This window comes from Hakea prostrata, chromosome 1, assembly GCF_041222555.1.
Source record: "Hakea prostrata isolate BN-2017 chromosome 1, UWA_Hpros_2, whole genome shotgun sequence".
Lineage (NCBI taxonomy): Eukaryota > Viridiplantae > Streptophyta > Magnoliopsida > Proteales > Proteaceae > Hakea > Hakea prostrata.
The window spans coordinates 11,177,005-11,195,656 of record NC_142600.1 but is presented as its reverse complement, the minus strand read 5'-3'; the positions used below and the strand labels follow the sequence as shown (position 1 = coordinate 11,195,656).

At 39.3% G+C, this 18,652-nt stretch overlaps 1 pseudogene across 1 annotated transcript; it reads left to right on the top strand.

The window, feature by feature from the left end:
- The first annotated feature begins 3,291 nt into the window (after positions 1 to 3,291).
- On the top strand, positions 3,292 to 17,907 carry LOC149027458 (vacuolar protein sorting-associated protein 45 homolog; annotated as a pseudogene). Its single transcript, XR_016172350.1, has 8 exons — positions 3,292 to 3,346; positions 3,455 to 3,619; positions 3,760 to 3,840; positions 3,971 to 4,198; positions 4,336 to 4,458; positions 4,550 to 4,630; positions 13,178 to 13,325; positions 17,273 to 17,907. The product of XR_016172350.1 is annotated as a vacuolar protein sorting-associated protein 45 homolog (transcript).
- Positions 17,908 to 18,652: the final 745 nt, after the last annotated feature.

Here is an 18,652-nt window from a genome sequence, read left to right as displayed (position 1 = left end):
GCGTAGCATTGAAGTGAGCCCTCATAGATATACTCAAAGATGGGAGATCTCGACCATTCTCAACACAGTTTGCACAACATTGAAGTCGAGCTCTCATAGATTTACTCAAAGAAAGGAGGTCTCAACCGTTTGCAGCACAGTTTGCGCAGCATTGAAGTCGAGCCCTCATAGATTCACTCAAATAAGATATCTCTTCCTCTAGATCTTTCCCTATTCGCTCATCATTTGTTGAATTCACCTTCTTTTTCTTGATCGATGACGTTGCTCTTAGAAGGAGAAGAAACAAGAAGAAGCCTGGAACATTTTCGCTAACTAGAGTTTGCTAGTCCAAACATAGAAGCAACAGAATGTAGGTTTCAATGACATGGGCTCTTTGATATCTAGGGCTATATTCTGTCCAACTCAAGTGAATATCACTTAATTGGTTTGTTTCATTGTTTCTCATTTTTCTAAACACCTCAAGAGCCTTTCCATATTCCCCAATTTTGCATACCCAGTAGGCATCACATTCCATAAAACACAATCCTTCTTAGACATTCTATCAAGCAGGTGTTGTGCATCTTCTATAGAGCCTTCCTCAGCGCAAAGATTGATTAAGGGCCTGTTTGGTTACATGAATACAGAGATTTGAAATCTTTTGATTATTCGGTCCACATAACCAAATAACCATTCATGTTCTATAATGCTATAATGCTAGCCATTCAGGCGTCGAGGGATCGAAGGGTTGTTAGGTGCTCTTTTCCATTAAAGGTATGGATCAGTTGCATATATAACCTTTACTGTGCCTATCATCCGCGGTAAGCCAAGAGGACTTGAACACTCCAGCCATTATTCTTCTGCAGTAATCCCTGAAGAACATTATCTTCTTCATTCCCTTGGAGATTTATTTCTCAAGGGGAATCTATGGTTTTCTTACCGTAACTGACTTAATCATTGGATGCGGCTTCTAGCCCTCAAAGGCGGCCCACTCTGACCATTGTTTTAGACTCAGGAACCAGACCCAATAAGGAGCGAACCAAAAAGTGACAAGCACATTTTCACAACATGAACCAATGAAGCTTTTAAATCCTATATAACGTATATAACTGTGCAGAAGAGGAATTTTTACTAAAAAAAAAGAATAGAAGAGGAATAAACATAAAGGAAAAAACAAAGGGAGATAGAAGTATAGAACTCCGCTGGATTTTGATATGTTTTGTGCAGCCGTCCCATTGCAGACACAAAAGAGTTTTCAAAGGAGAAATGGGAAGGCCAAGCCCAACAGCAGCCCAGTAAACAAATAATATTCTTTGTTACAATTTCTGCCTTTAATTGCACAGGAATGCACCTAGAACTTGTCTTCACAGTTGACATCCTCAATTCCGCACTGAAGCAGATTCTCTCAAGTTCCCAGCATTAGCATTTATGTAGACTTCCTCCCACCCGTTGTCACCCCTCATAAAGTTGGATGCTCCTTACCAACACATCTACCCTAGCATTTTATGGAATGCTACCCACTGCTCCTCCTCACCGGTAGAGAATTCTTCTAGGCTTTTCCGGAATAAAGGTGGGTGGGAAATCAAAATGTGTACTTTTCTTTAAATCTGGAGGGTTTGGTGCGGAGGAAGGGAAAAGTGAAAGAAGGGACCCCCCCATCCTCCCACCCTTTTTTTTCTCCCCCACTACATGTATTTTTTTTTTCCCCCCCTTTTCCCCCCCCCCCCTTTAAAACGTAGATCTTCTGAGCGGAAATTAGAAGGTGAAATTATTGTTTGACTCGTAGACCATTGAGTCGCCATTGAAATGGCTTGCTGTCCATGCTATAGATCCCCAAAGAACATGGGAAGAACTGGTTTTGATTATATTATTGCTGTCGTTGTTCTTCTTATCTTGATAATCTTTGTTGTCAGTTGTCACCATGCTGCCTTGGCACCCAATTTTCACAAAATCCAATTCCACGTATGCAAAAACGGGATCGTCAAGGACAGAAGTACCGAGGGAAAGGTAACAGCTTACTACGAAGGGACCGGAAAACGAGTAAATCACAAGTTTTCATCCTCAAACAGAAAGCCGTTGAAGAGAGAGAAATAGGGAATCCCAATCCCAATCGGAGTATCATGGTTATATTAAAAAATTTACATGAACTTAAATAATTAAATGTAAACGGTGACTAACGATGAGAAAGAGGGGTCTTTGTAAAGTTTTCATTTTGGAGAAGTGAGAGGGGGCTTCACATTAAAAAGTTAAAAAAAAAAATGAGCTTAGGATTTCGTGAGGAGAGGAGATGAAAAAACAAAAAAAAAAACTCCTCTCACCACTTGTTCTTCGCCGTCGATGGTTTCCGGGGAAGTCGTCTTCTGGGTTGATTCTCATGAATGCCTCAGGGTTGATTCTTTTGATTAACGAATATGAGATTTATCCGGAAAAAGAGAAAGACAAAAGAAGGTTTTCTCGAAGAAGATAATAGTTACCATAAACTTGTAGTCGTCGATTAACAAATGCATATCCTCTTTTTATATTTTGGATTTTGGAAATCAGAATCCGAGACATTCACCACCGATGGAAAGGATTCTTGGGAGAGAGATGCGATGGAATGAAAACCATCTTCAGCGTGAGAACTAGGGTTTCGAAAGAGAGGAAAGTTAGAGGTGGGAGACCTAGGGGTTTAAGTAACTGATTACAGAGTGAGAGAATGAGGAGTAAAAGAACGAGAAAGACCAACAAGAAAGGGTGTAAAAAAGTAAAGAGCAGATCTGGCAGCAGGTGGAATGAAAGAGAAGGAGATCTTCCTCCTCTGGGGAATGAGGAAAAACATTTTCCAGCCATATTTGATTGAAACACGGCAAATCGAAAAAATGTTGCAGAAGCTTTCAGCAATTGTAAAAGAGATTTTCTAGGATCAAAACGCACTATAGGGTTAGTCTTGCTGTTTGAGGAAGACGACGAGTTAAAACGGGACGAGGTTTCAAGGGTTCCCTTTTTAAATTCAGAAAATGATTTAGTCCCGCGCTTTTGATTTAAACCGTTGGATTCGAATTTCATGACGTGGCAGATATCTGCCGGGCTCCCGCAAAAAATATGTTGCCCTGCCCCAGGCCCTCAAACGAAGAAAACGAAACGCGGCAAATCTGAATTTTAGGAGTTCGAAACTCAACAATCTTGTTTACAGAAATCGAATGCGGTCGTTTCAATTGGTAGATTCAACAGACCCAGCAAAAAAGAAAGAAGAAAGGCTAAACCCTACGCGTCCGAGGTTCTATCGTACCAGAGGACATAAAATGGTGTTGATCTCGGCCGCTCGGATTATATAGCATGGATGTTGCAGGATATCCATGGGATGAGGGTTATTATCCTTGGTTCTCAAACGGTATCGGCGCTCTTTTCCCCAATTACATTACAAAACCCACGAAATTAACAAGAAGAAATTCAACTTTTATTTCGTACTTGAGAATTCGTAGCAGGTTAGTGTTGTAAGAGTGGCAATTCTCAGTCCGATTTCTTCAGAAGGAAGTGTTTTTGGCGGAATTAGTGGATTGCACATCCAACGAATCCATGTTACACCTTCTGCGACCAACATCTGAGACCATCCAGCATTTGAGGTGACAGTTAGCTCGTCCTAGATCTGGGGAGTATGACCTCTGTAAGCTTCTTCGAATGAATTCTCCAATTATCAGTACACAAGTCCTGATTAATTTTCTGCGCCCCCCCCCCCCCACCCCAAAAAAAATAAAAATAAAAAAATCATATCCGTATTGTTACCGTTGACATTGCCTTGTACAGTTTTCTTTAACATTTTGACGGACACCCAGATTCATACCGCGGCTGACTCAAGATGAGCATGATGTCGTTAAGCAAATTCAGGTTACTTCCTCTCCCGACACCTTTTGGCGTAACTGTATACTGAATCTGGGGCTGATTTTTGCTTTCTTCTTACAGTTAAGATTTCTTTTAAAATAAACATCCGTAAACGTTTATTAATTTGATATTGCAGGAATTCTATGCAGATTTTGTGGCCATTGATCCTTATCATTTCACTTTGAACATACCGTTCAACCATGCTTACGTGCTTCCAGCAGTCGTGGGTGCGGCAAGCTTGCAGAATGACTGTGATCGGCTGGTTGATGGTATTGCTGCTATATTCTTAGCACTGAAATGTCAACCTGTTATTAGATATCAGCAGGCATCAGATATTGCAAAAAGGATTGCAGAGGAATTAGCTGTAAGCATGTTTGTCATATACTTGACATGGATCTAGATATTTTATTGATTAGTGTTCGGACATGGGTTCCACTATGAAATTTTTTCCCTTGCTTTTCGTTTTGGGGCTGGTTGGGCCTTGTGAGATTGATATTACAGAAGATTATGTACCAGCAGGAAAGTGGTCTGTTTGATTTTAGACGGTAGGAATTTCTTCACTGTTGCTTATAGTTGATAGGAGAGATGACAGTCACATCATTGCTAAATCAAGGGACATTTAAGGTACTACTGATCTATTCCTTGTCCATCACTCAACTTCTTGAAATCTTCGCTTCTTAGCGCACTGGTTAATTGATTTTCTCCCTTTCAACAGGCTATGGTCCATGAATTGTTAGACATTCAAGATAACAAAGGAGACTTGAGAAACATTGGCAAAATTTTCAAGGACAAGCAGGTGGAGTTAATCTTCTATTCCCTTGCATCTATTTCTTTTATCATTTGTTTATTTTAGATTCTATTCTTGGGTGATGGAACATCTCAGAATGTTATTATTGCTTGGAGGAGGTAGTGCTGTCATCAGAGCGAGATGCTTTCTTTAAAGCCAACATGTATGAAAATTTTGGAGATCTGGGAATGAACATCAAGTGGATGGTAGATCAATTTTGACAGGTTGCGAAGAGTAACCAGATCATTCAAACAATAGGTGCATATACACGAAACAAATTTATATACTACTGTTTATGAGCATTAATCTTAAGAAGTACATGACATCCCATTACATATTTTGAATTTTTTATGCTCCATAGAAATGGCCAAACTTGTTGATAGCTACCATTAGTACGGAAAAATGCAAGGTAATGTCTCAAAGCATGTCACAAATGGTTACAGAAATGATCAAGATGGTTGAGGAGAGGAAAATCATGCTGGTTTCACAAATGGAACAAGAGTTGGCTTGCAATGGTGGGCAGGTGGCTGCATTTGAGGTAATTTATTGGTTGCAGTAGTCTGTGTCCGTTCGGACCAAGGTTTCAACCAGCCATAAACTAAAATTTGGTCAAAATAGGCCTAAATGAGGTTGGAACCTGGTAATTTTGGGGTAAAACTCGAATTTGATGGACTATTGAAAACTGGTAAAGCTAGTCAAAATCACCATGGGTTGGTTGGAATTGGTAAAACTAATTTGTCTAAATTTCTGAAATATTGATGAAACTCATCCAGACTTAGTATTTTGGAACTCCCAGTAGTTTTATCTCAGTTCCTGTGCAGTGACCAAGATTTGTTTCAATGGTCTACAGTCAATATTGCCTTTTTTATTTTTATGTGGAATTACTGAAACAATACTTTGTTTATCTTGCATAAATTACACCCATTTGTTAAATTTATGAATAATATCAAGTTTTCAACTAACTGATTTTTAGAGACAATTTATGCATTGGATGCTAAATACTGGTAGTGGTAGTTATTATGCTCAACTCAAATGCCTTATCTGGCCGAATGGGGTTGCTGACATGAGTCCTTCCCTTCCCCCCCCCCCTCCCCCTTCTTCTCTTATCAGCTCTATTCAAAGTCATACCTGTTAATAGTTCTACTCTGTAATTTCTTGTCTCTCCATGTTTTAGCCTCAAGTGAATGAGGGCCAGTTCTTCCTGGATATTATCAAGACCAACCTTAGCCTAAGCTTCAAATTAGGGTATCATAGTTTTAGGGTTAAGGTTTGGAAATCCAGGGCAGCGACAAATTAGGGTTAAGGATAGGGTTTGGGAATTTTGGGCAGCAAAAGAATTAGGGATTAGATTAGGGTTTGGGAATTTTGGGCAGTAAAGGAACTAGGGCTTATATTAGCGTTTGGTTGGTCTGATAGGGCTGAAATTGGGATGAAAGGTCATGACGTAAACCAGGACCAGGGTTAGGGGAATTTTACCAAGCCTTAGGGTTTGCTCAGGAAGTTCCAGCAAAAGGGAGAAGGGTGTAGGGCTTCTAAGGTGGTTTTAGAGCCTACTGAAACTTAACTCCAGATCTGAATTCTTTTGCACTTTGAATTACAGATTTGAAACTTGAATTTCAAAGGCCAATTAGGGTTTCGGTTAGGGTTGGGGAAGGGAGAAGGGCTTGCCATCCTGCAGTTCAGAGTTGATGATACTGCTGTTCTGCAGTTCAGAAACTGATTCAGTGAAGGGGGGGGGGGTTAAGGTGTTAAATACTTAGGGTTTTCCGAAATTTAAAATTCTGCAATTCTTCTCAAGGAAGAAGATGAAGTGCAGGATTTTTGAATTCAGAGAAATAGGGCTGTAATGGGGGAATTAGCAGTGGGTTTTACTCCTAGAGGAATTGCATCCTACTGGAGGTAGAATGGTGAGTTTAAGGGCTGGTAATAATGGGAATTGGATCTGCTGCCGTGAAGAAAGGGAAAGGGTTGAGGGTGGGAAGGCTGCTGTACTTAACTTGGAGATTGGGGACACTTGCTGAAAAGGTTGCTTGGATGCTTTGATGATCAGGACTGCTGAATTGAAGAATTTAATGAAAAACTTTAAAAGCTTTCTCACTCAACCAGGGCCTACCCACACAAGAGACTGATCCTCAAACAATCAATTCATTAATTCATCCAAAACTGCCTATTACATTAATCAACTAGGCTATTTATAGTCTTAAACAAAAGACTCTATGACTTAAACCTTTTTTTTTTTTTTTTTTTTTTAATGAATAAGTAATTCATTATTAAAGAGGATAAAAAAAAATATAAGAGCACAAAGGACAAAGCCCAGGCAAAGCAAGACAGAGGCCTCAACTAACAAGCAGCCTATGAGGCATCTAGCCTAGCAACACCTAAGAGCATCAATAAAAGCTTACTAGTTACACAAGCACAAGTGGCCCAAAGCCATACTAACAAGCAATCTAAGAGGCATTGAGCCTAGCAACTACCTAAGAGCAACAATAAAAGCGAGCTAGTCACACAAGAACAAGTGGCCCAAAGCCCTACAATCAGACCAGAAAATACAATCACAACAAGTGGACCAAAAGAACAGTAGACCCCACTAGACCGACGCAGTCTCCCAATCTGTCGGAGCCACAAGAAGCCTTCCTTGCAACAATGCACTGGGATCTATGCAGCATCACTACAAATGCAAGGGTTGGTAGCAACACAAGATTGAGACAAAAAATGAAGAGAGCATATCAAAGTTGGAAAAAGTTCAGAGAGTTCAACAATGATGGCCCTTATGGCTTTCCCCCAAAGCTAGAGAGGCCATCAAAGGTTCTAATCCTCGACGAACTGAAACGAAACCTTTAAATAGGAAGGTGAGAGGGCATAGGAAGGAGAAATAGAGGGAGAAAGAAACATTTGGATATGAGAATGAACCCGATTTGGAGAAAACAACTATGATGGCCCTCACTGCTTCCCCCGACGCTAGATATGCCATTAAGGACTAGAAAAGGGGAGAGGGAGAGAGAAGGAGAGATAGAGGAAGGAGTGAGACCGTATTTGGGATCGAAACAGAATTGGAGAGATTAGCAACAATGGCCCTCATGGCTTTCCCCTGACGCTAGGAGACCACTGAAAACAGAAACCCTCAACGACCATAGACAGAACCCTGAAATGGCCATTCTCTCCTTTTTTTTCTTTCTTTTTTCCGTAGACTGAGAAGAGAGGGTAGAGAGGAGATGAGAAGTAGATAGAAGATGAAAGCAAGAGCAGAGAAACAAGGAGGAGATGAGATCAAGAGGAGGAGAAATAGAGAGAAAGATGGGAAGGAGGTGGAGAGACATAGGCGGACGACTTGTGTCTCTCCGCCTCCAGAATCACCCAACACTACCACGATATAGAGGAGGAGGAGGAGGAGGAGAGATGCAGAGGCGAAGGACCACCAACCTCTACCTCAATAGCCGCTACAAATCCCTAAGGCAAGTCGCTTCTTTATATAACGGCTGGTCTTCTACATGAGGCTAATTACTTCTCAACCATATCTCATATTCTCATAAAGTGGTCCTAAGTCTATAAGAATAAACTTGGAATTCCTTAACTTATAAGGATGCCATTACATCTTGGACTGGACTCATAAAGCTAAAAGATAACTTCAAATCAAACTCTTAACAGATAAGATCCGCTTTTGATAAGGAACCTTATCTTATCTCCTTAGTTAACTTCAAACAACTTTAACTCTAGATAAAACTCTCAAAACAAAACCAAACTCAGCCCAAATTGCAAATTTGGACTCAACTAAAATTCTGAAAAATTCTAGAATTAAAAATAAGGGCTAAATTGCCCAAAATACCCCTCAAAAGGGGTTTGGCCAACTTAGTCTGGCTTCTTAGAGCCATCTTGGGGGCTCCACTTGAGCTTTTTCCCAAGGGGTCCTTGTGATCAAATCAATACTCTCCTTGAAAACATTCATCTCCTGATGAATGTGCTGCTCTAGTGTTCTTGGATCAATGCTTCGAAAATCCTTGATGTGGACTCGTCCTCGCATCTTGCAGTGGGAAAGAAGTAGTAGGTGTGTCGTTGCTTGCTCCTTTCCTTGATAGAGCCTTGAAAGATGGGATTGGCAGCAATGAAGTCTTTAATCCTAGGGGCACTATGTGTTAGAAGCCGTAGGAGGAAAGATGGAGTTAGTAGCTATGTCTTGGGAGCGTTTCTCTGTCAACACCTTTATCATTACTGTAGCTATGGCCTTAAGAAGGTGTATCGTATCTTCACCAAGAAATTGGAGACTCATAGGAGGTCCAGTTTCGCTTGGGATTGGTGCGATATGGACTTGGTATTCGTGGGCAACAACTTTGGAACTTCAAATTCAGGGCTGCGGTATGGAGGAATCTTCAATTGCATGTCCTCTGCTGGTGTACTTGCCTTGAGCATGCCCCTTTACTTCTTAAAGGCACTCTCTTTGTCACTTAGGGCTTTATCTTTAAGGGCTTTGATCTCCGCCTAGTTCTCTATGATTGAAGCCTTGTGGTCTCCTTGGAACTCCGCTGTAGTTACCTTGAAAAGCGTCGTTAGCATTATTACAATTGTTACTGGCTTATCATGGTCTTGTAGCTCTGATACCATTTAATGTAAACTAGGACTAGGGTTAGGGTTATTTTGGTAAATCCGCTACCCTTAGGGTTTGCTCAGGAAGTTCCAGCGAAAGGAGAAGGCGCTTTTAAGGTGTTTTAGAGGATGCTGAAACTTAACTCCAGATCTTAATCCTTTTGCACTTTGAATTACAATTTTGAAATTTAAATTTTAGAGGCCAATTGGGGTTTCGGTTAGGGTTGGGGAAGGGAGATGGGCTTGCTGTCCTGCAGTTCAAAATTGATGATATTGCTATTCTGCAATTTAGGATTATTCAAGGGTTACAATTAAAACCCTATTTTTAAGGAAGAAACAGTTAAACCTAACTAGAAACTAACTCATGAATTCCTAAAGTTTTTCCCTATAATTTTGATTCTTATAGAAGTTTCAATCTTAAGTCTTAACTTCCTAAAATATTCTTTCAAAGTTTTTTTTTGAATAATTTACTCATAAAATTTAGTAACACTATTCATGATTTTTTGAAGTTTTTAAACTTCAACAAATCTACTTGTATAATTTTAGTCCTCATGTTTTATTTCAATATATTTTTGATAATTTACTTAAAAGTGTTTTACCAATCCTCAATTCCTCAAGCTTTTTATTTTTCTGATAATTTACTCCTTAAAAGAAAAGAAAATAAAAGATAACGGATAGGAAAAATCGTTGACACTAGAAAAGTGTTTTGTGGCTTTTCACTTGTTTCGTTTTTCTAAGAATCTAATATAGATTTTGAATTATTATCGGGTAGTTTTTCCATTTTAAATATTAGTAGCATAAATTTTGTAATCATTTGAGTTTGGATAATCTCCTGGTCGGGGCAGCATTGACGCTTTTTCATCAGTTGTGGGGCCTATGTGGGACCCACTAAGGGTCCCGTCTTTGAATTATTTTATCATATTCAAATGTGGGCCCAACACAATGTGTAGTGAAAAACGTCAGGGAGAGCACATAATGTTTCCCCAATGTGGAGGTGATTTAGACTCTCATTATCCCCCCTCCAAATGTTGAATCCTGGCTTTGCCCTTGACTCCACTTCTTCTGGAGTCATTATAAATCTACCAGCTCTTTTATCTTTCTCAATTTGAATCTCCATATTGGTGCACTGAAAGATCTCCGTTGCACATGCCCGTGCCATCTTTAATAACTTTCTTGCAACTTATCTTGTATTAGAGCTGCTCCAAAATTAATCATAATTAGTTAATTTCTTATTTAGCTTTTCTGGTTTTACTAATCCATCTCAGCATCCTCATTTCAGCTATATTTCTCCTTTTATTTATTTATTAATATTTGTTTCTTCAGTAGCCTAGACAACTCCATGCATCATCGCTGATCTTATAAGTTTATAACAATCCTATACAATTTTCCTTTTGGCTTTCAAATAACATGTCAAATCCTCCTCTCTACTTCATCCACCCTATTCCAACTTTCTATGAGATATCATCTTCTTTTTTTCCTTCTTTATTTAGGATTTGACCTAGATACCAATGATTTTCACTTTGCTTGGTGCCTTCTTGTCTTCAATTTTCACCCCTTCATTTTTAATCCTAATGTTAATTGAAGTTATGCCTTGTACTCTGTTTTTGTTTTATTTGTCTTAAATTTTTGATGTGAAGTTTGATTTTCCATAATTCCAACTTTAAATCATAAACCGATGTATTTAATCTTGAGCATCCCTGTTCAGTTCATCTTGTGTATTATTGTTGATTCAATGCAAATAAATATGGACCTGGAGCTGATCCTTGGTGTGAATTTACTATCTCCCCCACCGTCTTACTGTAGTCAGTATGCTCATCAAAACATATCTTTAACTATGTCTATGTCCAATAAGGTTATTTTTTGTAAGTCTATGTGGAGATCTTTTTACGTTTTCTAAGAGTCTTTCCACTTGCCTTCTACTATTTTTATGTGATCCAATTGTAATTGGAAATTCATTACTCTAAAACAACAATGGGAGATGGGGGAGAAATTGAATTTGGAATGATTTAGGGATGGGTTGACTTACAGGGGAGGAAATCATTTTTTGTATGTGAAACTTGAATGAAGATTGAATCTTCAACTTGATCTTGAACCTGGATTTTGAAGTAGATATAATATATTCAAGAATGTGAAAGAAAGCTTCAATCATACCCCTGGTCACTCTCCCACCGCAAGGAGTGAATTGGTTCCACACAATTTCATAAGTTGAAACTCCTGGGCATTTTCTTACCAGAAGGAGTCTATTGGTTACACATCAATCTCCCACACTAAACTAACTGTCACAATGGAGAACAGTGGCAGCAGCAACAGATTACACATAATTTCATTAATCAAAGATCTGTGTATAAGACTGAAAAATTGACTCCTATAAAAAAGGGCTTAACCCTATCCTCAATCTATTTGGTAACTTAAATTGACTAAGAAACTAAAGTGGACTCAAAACAAAGTTAGAAGCTAGTTCCTTTAAGCAATTAAATGAAAACAACTTTAATAAAATAATCACTAAGGTATAAAAGAGGATATTCTAACAAAACTTATTTTGAACTGCTGGTATGATCAGCAAAAGCGGTTCAATTAGAACACAAAAAATAATCTATGTATGGGAAGTAAAGCTACTAATCCGATGTCTTACTTACTAGCTATATTTTTAGGTCCATTAACTGGACAATTACAAAGAACTCATGAGTTCACAGATCCAATATTATATGAGCCAACCCAAAGCTTTCTATTAAAATGAGCCCAAGTGACTTATCTATGTCAAACCCTGCTCTTCCTTTGATTTGTATTCTCTGCTCTTCTTTTTCACCCTCCTTGGCCTCAGCATTGTTTATGTATCCCGCATCTCTAATCCGCCTTCCTATCCATGTTCACCATTGATGGTTCGTGGTCCCCCATCCCTCACCCCTGTCTCACACAGGTTTGGTCCTCCCTCCCTCCCTCCCCTCTTAGATGTCCCCCGTGATCTCACCATATGGGTCCCTTCCCCCTCCAAAATCTTCTCCATTTCTTGGGCTTGGAACTTATTTCGTTCCCCATCCCCCTGTTCCCTCAGCCCCCTTGGTTTTGTTCAAAGGGCACATGCCTCACCACTACCTCATCCTTTGGGGAGCCCTCAATCTTGGCCTACCTGCCCAGTTTTTCCTCATCAGCAGCCACATCCCGCTCAACCCTAGGTGCTTCTTTTGTTGTAATGGTTTAGAGGACTTCCACACCTTTTCTTCACCTGCCCTTTTTCCCACCCTCTTTGGAGAAAAGCCCTTGCCTATATTTGGTTATGTTTGAATCACTTTTGTGATTTTACTCGAGATTGGTCTTGGATCTTGAGAAATTCTTTTGGGCTCATCTATCTGTGACTGGGTCGGTAAGCTAGCCCTCAGTGCCACTATCCACCACCTGTGGTGGGAGTGCAACCTTTGGAGATGAACCTCTTGATCCTTGGACATGATTTGGAATGCCATATGCTTTGATGTTTCCACTAGGCTCTAGTTCATTCCCCATCCCCCGGTTGTTGATTCCTTAAGGGATAGACTCATTGTTGTCCCTTGGGGACTAGGCTTTTCTCTCCAGCATCCCTCCTGAAGGATGGTTCACCCCTCCCCTTCCCCCCCCCCCACACACACACAAAAAAAAAAATCTCTTGTTCACTGCTCAATTTCTCATTAGAGTAAAATTGATGAGAAACCATATGAACAGATGGACAATGCTCTTTTCTCCTCTCCTTCCATGCCTCCTCTTTATCTTAATTTTTTTTGCCACCTGGAAAGTGTGATAGCAATTAATTGTATTCATTCTGAGAAGATCAACTGTATTTGTTCTATTTAAGAATTTTTCTTTGGCTTGTTAGAATGCTTATATCGTCTTTGGTCTGAATGGTAACTGTGTGAAACTGTTTGTGAGTTCTCTCTGTTTTGAAATATTAGTTGAGTAAACATCTTGGATATTTTCAGTACTAAATTCTGATTCTATATTTTTATGCAGGCTGTGATAAATCTTTTAAACAATGAAAACATCGCTGACAAAGGTTTTTTATGTTTGGTGATGTTATATGCTTTGCACTATGAGAAGGAGAGCCCAGGCTTTCCAACAAACTAGCCTCACAGTCTGCCAAATACAAGCCTGGTGTAACGTAAGTAAACCAGCAATTCCTTTCCATGTTGCTGTGATATACTTGCCTATTCTCTGTGGCTTCTCAAATGCCATGTCAAGTGGACATCCCCATCAAAACTGCTCACTTCTCGTAAATTGTGCCTTTTTTTTTTTTTGGTGGCCTATTCAATCTTTTCACAAAATACATCCAGTATCTGCAAATCATATTTTACAAGACTTGGATAAATATCAGGATTTCCTTATTATTTTATTTTTATTTAAGTGCTATTTTTAACCACTCCAGCCAGGTACCACATTCTTTTTGTCTTTCTGATAAGCTGGTATTGGTAGTTGTGAAGGAGATCAAAATGGGAATGGATGACTTCTGTTGGTGGGTTTTGGATCTAAAAGTAAGAGAAGGTTGGTCAAGATTGTTGGGAGGAAAACAGGGGCAAGCTGCTAGCATGTGGGAGAAAATACGAAGAAAGGAAAACTTTGGGAAGGGGCCAGTGGGAAGAAAAGAGAAAGAAGATGGTGGGGGATAAGAGAGAGAGCCCCATCGTGGGCAGGGCGGGATTGGTGAGATCAAAGGCTAAGTGGCCATTACTGGTTGAAGATTCTGCTGCGTACACTGAAAAAATAGGACCAAAACTTGTTATAGAACCAAGACTGGCTAGGGTTATAGCTAGAAAGGAGGGAAAAAAACAGCCACAGCAGAAAATTTATTACTTCCTATTTCCCACATTTCAAATAAATGAAAGATTTGATGAAGAGATCTAAAAGAACTAAAAGAAAACAAATTAAAGATTTTATGTGTGAATAAAATCCACTCCCTACCAAAAAAGTAAAAAATAAAAATAAAATCCACTCCTAAGTCCTAACTAGACTACCTTAAAGAATAACACACATTAAGTAGACTGCCTATGACTACTACTTGGAGGACTTCAATCAATGCAACTGATTGAACTAGTGTTGGGAAACAAAGAAAGAACACATAAATCAAGTGTCTCTGTGATGAGGATGTTTAGGTGAATGAGAGGATCATAAATGAATTGATTACAGGCAAACTAAGAGTGGGTTCAATAGGTGACAAGTTGAAGAGCCGAAGGGCATTGGAGATGGTCAGGGCATGTATGCTGGAGGCCATTGATAAACTGGTAAGGAATCAGTGTGTCCAGGCTAGAAAAAACTGAAAGAAAGACAGGGAGTAGGCTGAAGATAGCATGAAACAGCAAAATAATACACATGCAGCTTGGTTTAGTTGAGTAATGAGCCAGGTAACAAAGCCTACTTATAACTTAGAACCTAACTTAGGCCCACTCGCATAAAGTACTTTGACTACTGATAAAATAAGATTAATCAGCAGGAAAGGGACTAAACTCAGTGATACTGTATTAGCCCTTTTGGTTTGCTCATTAAGCATAGGATTGACAGACGTTGTCTCCAAGAAAAGAGTTTCTTGTTTTTCAAAAGGAAATGACTTTCGAACCAATAAAATGTATTGCTAAGGATCACCTGCCAAGGGGACCGTCTACATGCCAGTGCTGATTACAACAACAAGCCTTGTCCCAACTAAATGGGGTCAGCTACATGGATTCTTGCCTTTCAATCAGCCCGGTTTGTGGCCATATTAGATACAAGGCCTAAGTTATGCATATATTTTCTCACCACTTCTCTTAAGGTTATCTTAGGTCTGCCCATAGCTCATCTAATTCCTTTAATTTGGATTAAACCACTTCTCCGAACAAGAGCATTTACAAGCCTGTGTTGAATGTAGTTGTGCCACCTCAAACGACTTTCTCATAGCTTATCACTTATCTGAGCTACTCCTAATCCAACTCTAATAGATCATTCCTTATCTTATCCTTCCTAATTTTGCTTCTCATCTATCTTAGCATCTTCATTTTTGCTACATTGAGTTATCTATGTGATGCTCCTGAACAGCCCAACACTATGCACTATACAGAGTATAGTTGGTTGTGAGTCCTATGGAGTTTTCCTTTGAGCTTTAAAAGCATACATTGATTAACACAAGACCACGGATGCACCTCTTCACTTCATGCACCCTATTTTAATTTTTTGGGAAACATCATTCTTTATATCGGTTTTTTTTTTATTTTTTATGATTGAGCCGAGGTAGCTAAAATGATCGCTTTGAGGAATCTCTTTCTCTTCAAGTTTCACCCCCTTAGCATCCACCTGATCAGTGACCAAGTTTCACTACATGACAATGCTGAATCCCCATCAATAATCATAATGATGCAGTTAATGGTTTAAGAGAACTACAATAAGAAGTACTTTTGAGGCATATTCGTCTGTTGGATATTGAAAAGTCCTTTTTGCAAATTACTAATGCCACAACTATGTGGAGCACATGTGGAGCTATACTCTACACTGCTGATCAACTGCTGTATCATCTCCAGCAAAATCTTAAAAGGTACATGCGTAATCCAGTAAAATAGGTCTCATTGTCTGCACGTACCCTTGAGAGTTTAGGCTACCCATGAATTTTCTTATAGGAATAGGTCTGTTTTATCTCTTCCATTGGATCTCCTAGCACAGTGAGTGAGCTTCCTTGAAAAGATTATATTCACAAACTAGATGCAAGTTCCTCTTTTATGCTAAGGTGCACTTAAATCAACGGTATGCAACTTCAAATTTCTTTTTAGGTTATAGAAACTTCAAATTGTTTTAGCCGCCTCAAAAGTAAGAAAGATGGGAAGATATTTCTTCCTCTTCATAATCATTTGTTGATAAATTCATCCCGAAAAAGGTAGAGGCCCTTTTTGATGATTTGAAGTAGTACTCTCAACAATTTCTAGTCACTTTAATCTAATATGAAATTTCCGATAACAGTCGGGCTACATCAAGGGTCAACTTTAAGCCCATATCTATTTGCACTGGTAATGGATGAATTAACCAAAGACATTCAAGATGAGGTTCCCTGGTGTATGCTTTTTGCGGATGATATTGTGTTGATTGATGAGACCCAAGTGGGGATTAATACCAAATTAGAATCATGGAGAGTGGCTTTGGAATCAAAAGGCTTTAAACTTAGTAGATCGAAGACTGAATATTTAGTTTGTAACTTTGCTCATGATCGAGCAGATGATGAGGTGGTGATACTTGATGATAAAGAGATTCCTCAGAGTGATTGTTTTAGGTACCTAGGTTCAATCATAAGTAAAAGAGGTGATTTAGAAGATGAGGTTTCCCAAAGAATTAAAATAGGGTGGATGAAGTGGAGAGGTGCGTCCGGGGTCTTATGTGATCGACGTATTCCATTAAAGCTTAAAGGAAAATTTTATAGGACCGTTGTTCGACCAGCTATGATGTACGGTGCAGAGTGTTGGGATGTTAAAAAGAATCATATAGATAAACTCAGTGTAGCAGAAATGAGGTTGCTAAGATGGATGAGTGGCAAAACTAGGATGGATAAGATAAGAAACGATCATATTAGAGTTGGTCTGGGAGTTGCTCCCATAAGTGATAAGCTTAGAGAAAGTTGTTTGAGGTGGCACGGCCACGTTCAACGGAGACCTATAAATGCTCCTTAAGGAGAAGTGATATAATACATATTGAAGGAACTAGAAGAGCTAGGGGTAGACCTAAGATAACCTTAGGAGAAGTGGTGAGAAATGATATGTATAGCTTAGGCCTTGTATCTAGCATGGCCTCGAACATAACTGATTGGAGGGCAAGAATCCATGTAGCCGACCCCATTTAGTTGGGACAAGGCTTATTGTTGTTGTTGTTTAATTTAATATGAGTTTTAGTAGCTTTTTGCTTGTTTTTGAAGGCTTTAAAGGTTCAATCGGGAAGGCAAGTAGTCCAGGAATCTGGGCCTGGTTTCCTCTGAATCTAACTGATTATTTTTCACATCATGGAAATACAGCTTGTCCAATTTCTGTTGAAGCAAGTAGTCCAGGAATCTGGCCTGGTTTCCTCTGAATCTAACTGATTATTTTTCACATCATGGAAATACAGCTTGTCCAATTTCTGTTGAAGCAAGCTGGTGATCTATATGGAAACCGAGATCTCCTGGACATTGCTGGTAATATGGCTCGTAGGCTTATGGTTTGTGGTGCCAAATCATAGTTTCTGCTTTGGGGTCCCAAGTTTTTAGATTCTTAAATTTTGATTAAGGTGTTCGCATGGGGGATTGAAAATGTATGCACCGAGCACCAGCCTCTTCTGTTCAAAACCATGGAGAGCATTACCAAGGGAAGTCTCAGAGATGTGGACTAGACATTTATTGGGAACCACTTTCAGCAGGGCGGTTTCTTTCTTGGACTCCCTAAGAAGCTTCCTTGTCATAGTATTGTGACTAGCATTTTAAGTACGTGGTCTTTTACTGACACAATAATTACTTCTTCTATTACTAGTGCAGAAACCTTTTTAACTTCAACTAGGTTTAGTTATTGGGGCTAGAACTCAGTTTTTTGTGATAATTATTATAAAGGACTGAAATATGAAGCAGAACATTTAGCATTGCTTAACTGTGGATTTACAATCTTTAGTTGTTTGTTCAAAGGATAATGTAGTATGTATTTTAGTCAATATATTGAGAAGTATTCTTTATTTTATTTTTTGGGAGAATAATAAACTTTGCTAAAGCAAGAGAAAAGGAAAATTATAAGGGATGAAGGGGGGTGGGGGTGGGGGGGTGGAGAAGCCTTCAGTGGAGGCCTTAGGTAACAACAATAAGCCTGTTCTTTGGGGTATCAACAACAGGAGGATGAGAAATAAACTGAAGTCTAGAAGAAACATCAGATGGTTTTTCAAAACAAGTCAAGAAAGCATGACTTGGAGCCCATCTTTGAATACTTAGCTCCTACTCCGAATGGTGGATGGTGGCATAAAAAACTGGGTTCTGGCTCCTCTCAAGGGAGAATATCTCCCAAGGAGTGCCCAGTGAATCATGAGAGGATGCCATGTGTAATATTCTGATCCTACAGCTACAGTGAAAGTATCCATTTTTACCATTTGGGGTGGGAGCAGAATCTTTAGAGATGGGCTTTCAAAGACATTTATCTACCTCTCCTTCAATTTCTAGCAAATATCGAATTCCATCACAATAACACCAAAAGAATACTGCTTAAGGCGGACGAATCAGATGGCATTGGAAGCAAGAATTGCAAGAAACTTGGATCTGTCGAGCAAAACAAGAATTTCAAGAATTAGCAGAAACTCTAAATCGATCACAGGTAGCACCGTTTCTCAAATATTGAAGAGCCCTTGGCGTGAACTTGACCGCCTTCTTCTAGGCTTCAATTTGCTCATTCTAGGGTTTTTTGGCGCTAGTGGCTCTTGAGTGAATGGGGAGTTTTGTTTTTAAATTTGGTAAGATTAGGTGAAGTTTTGTTA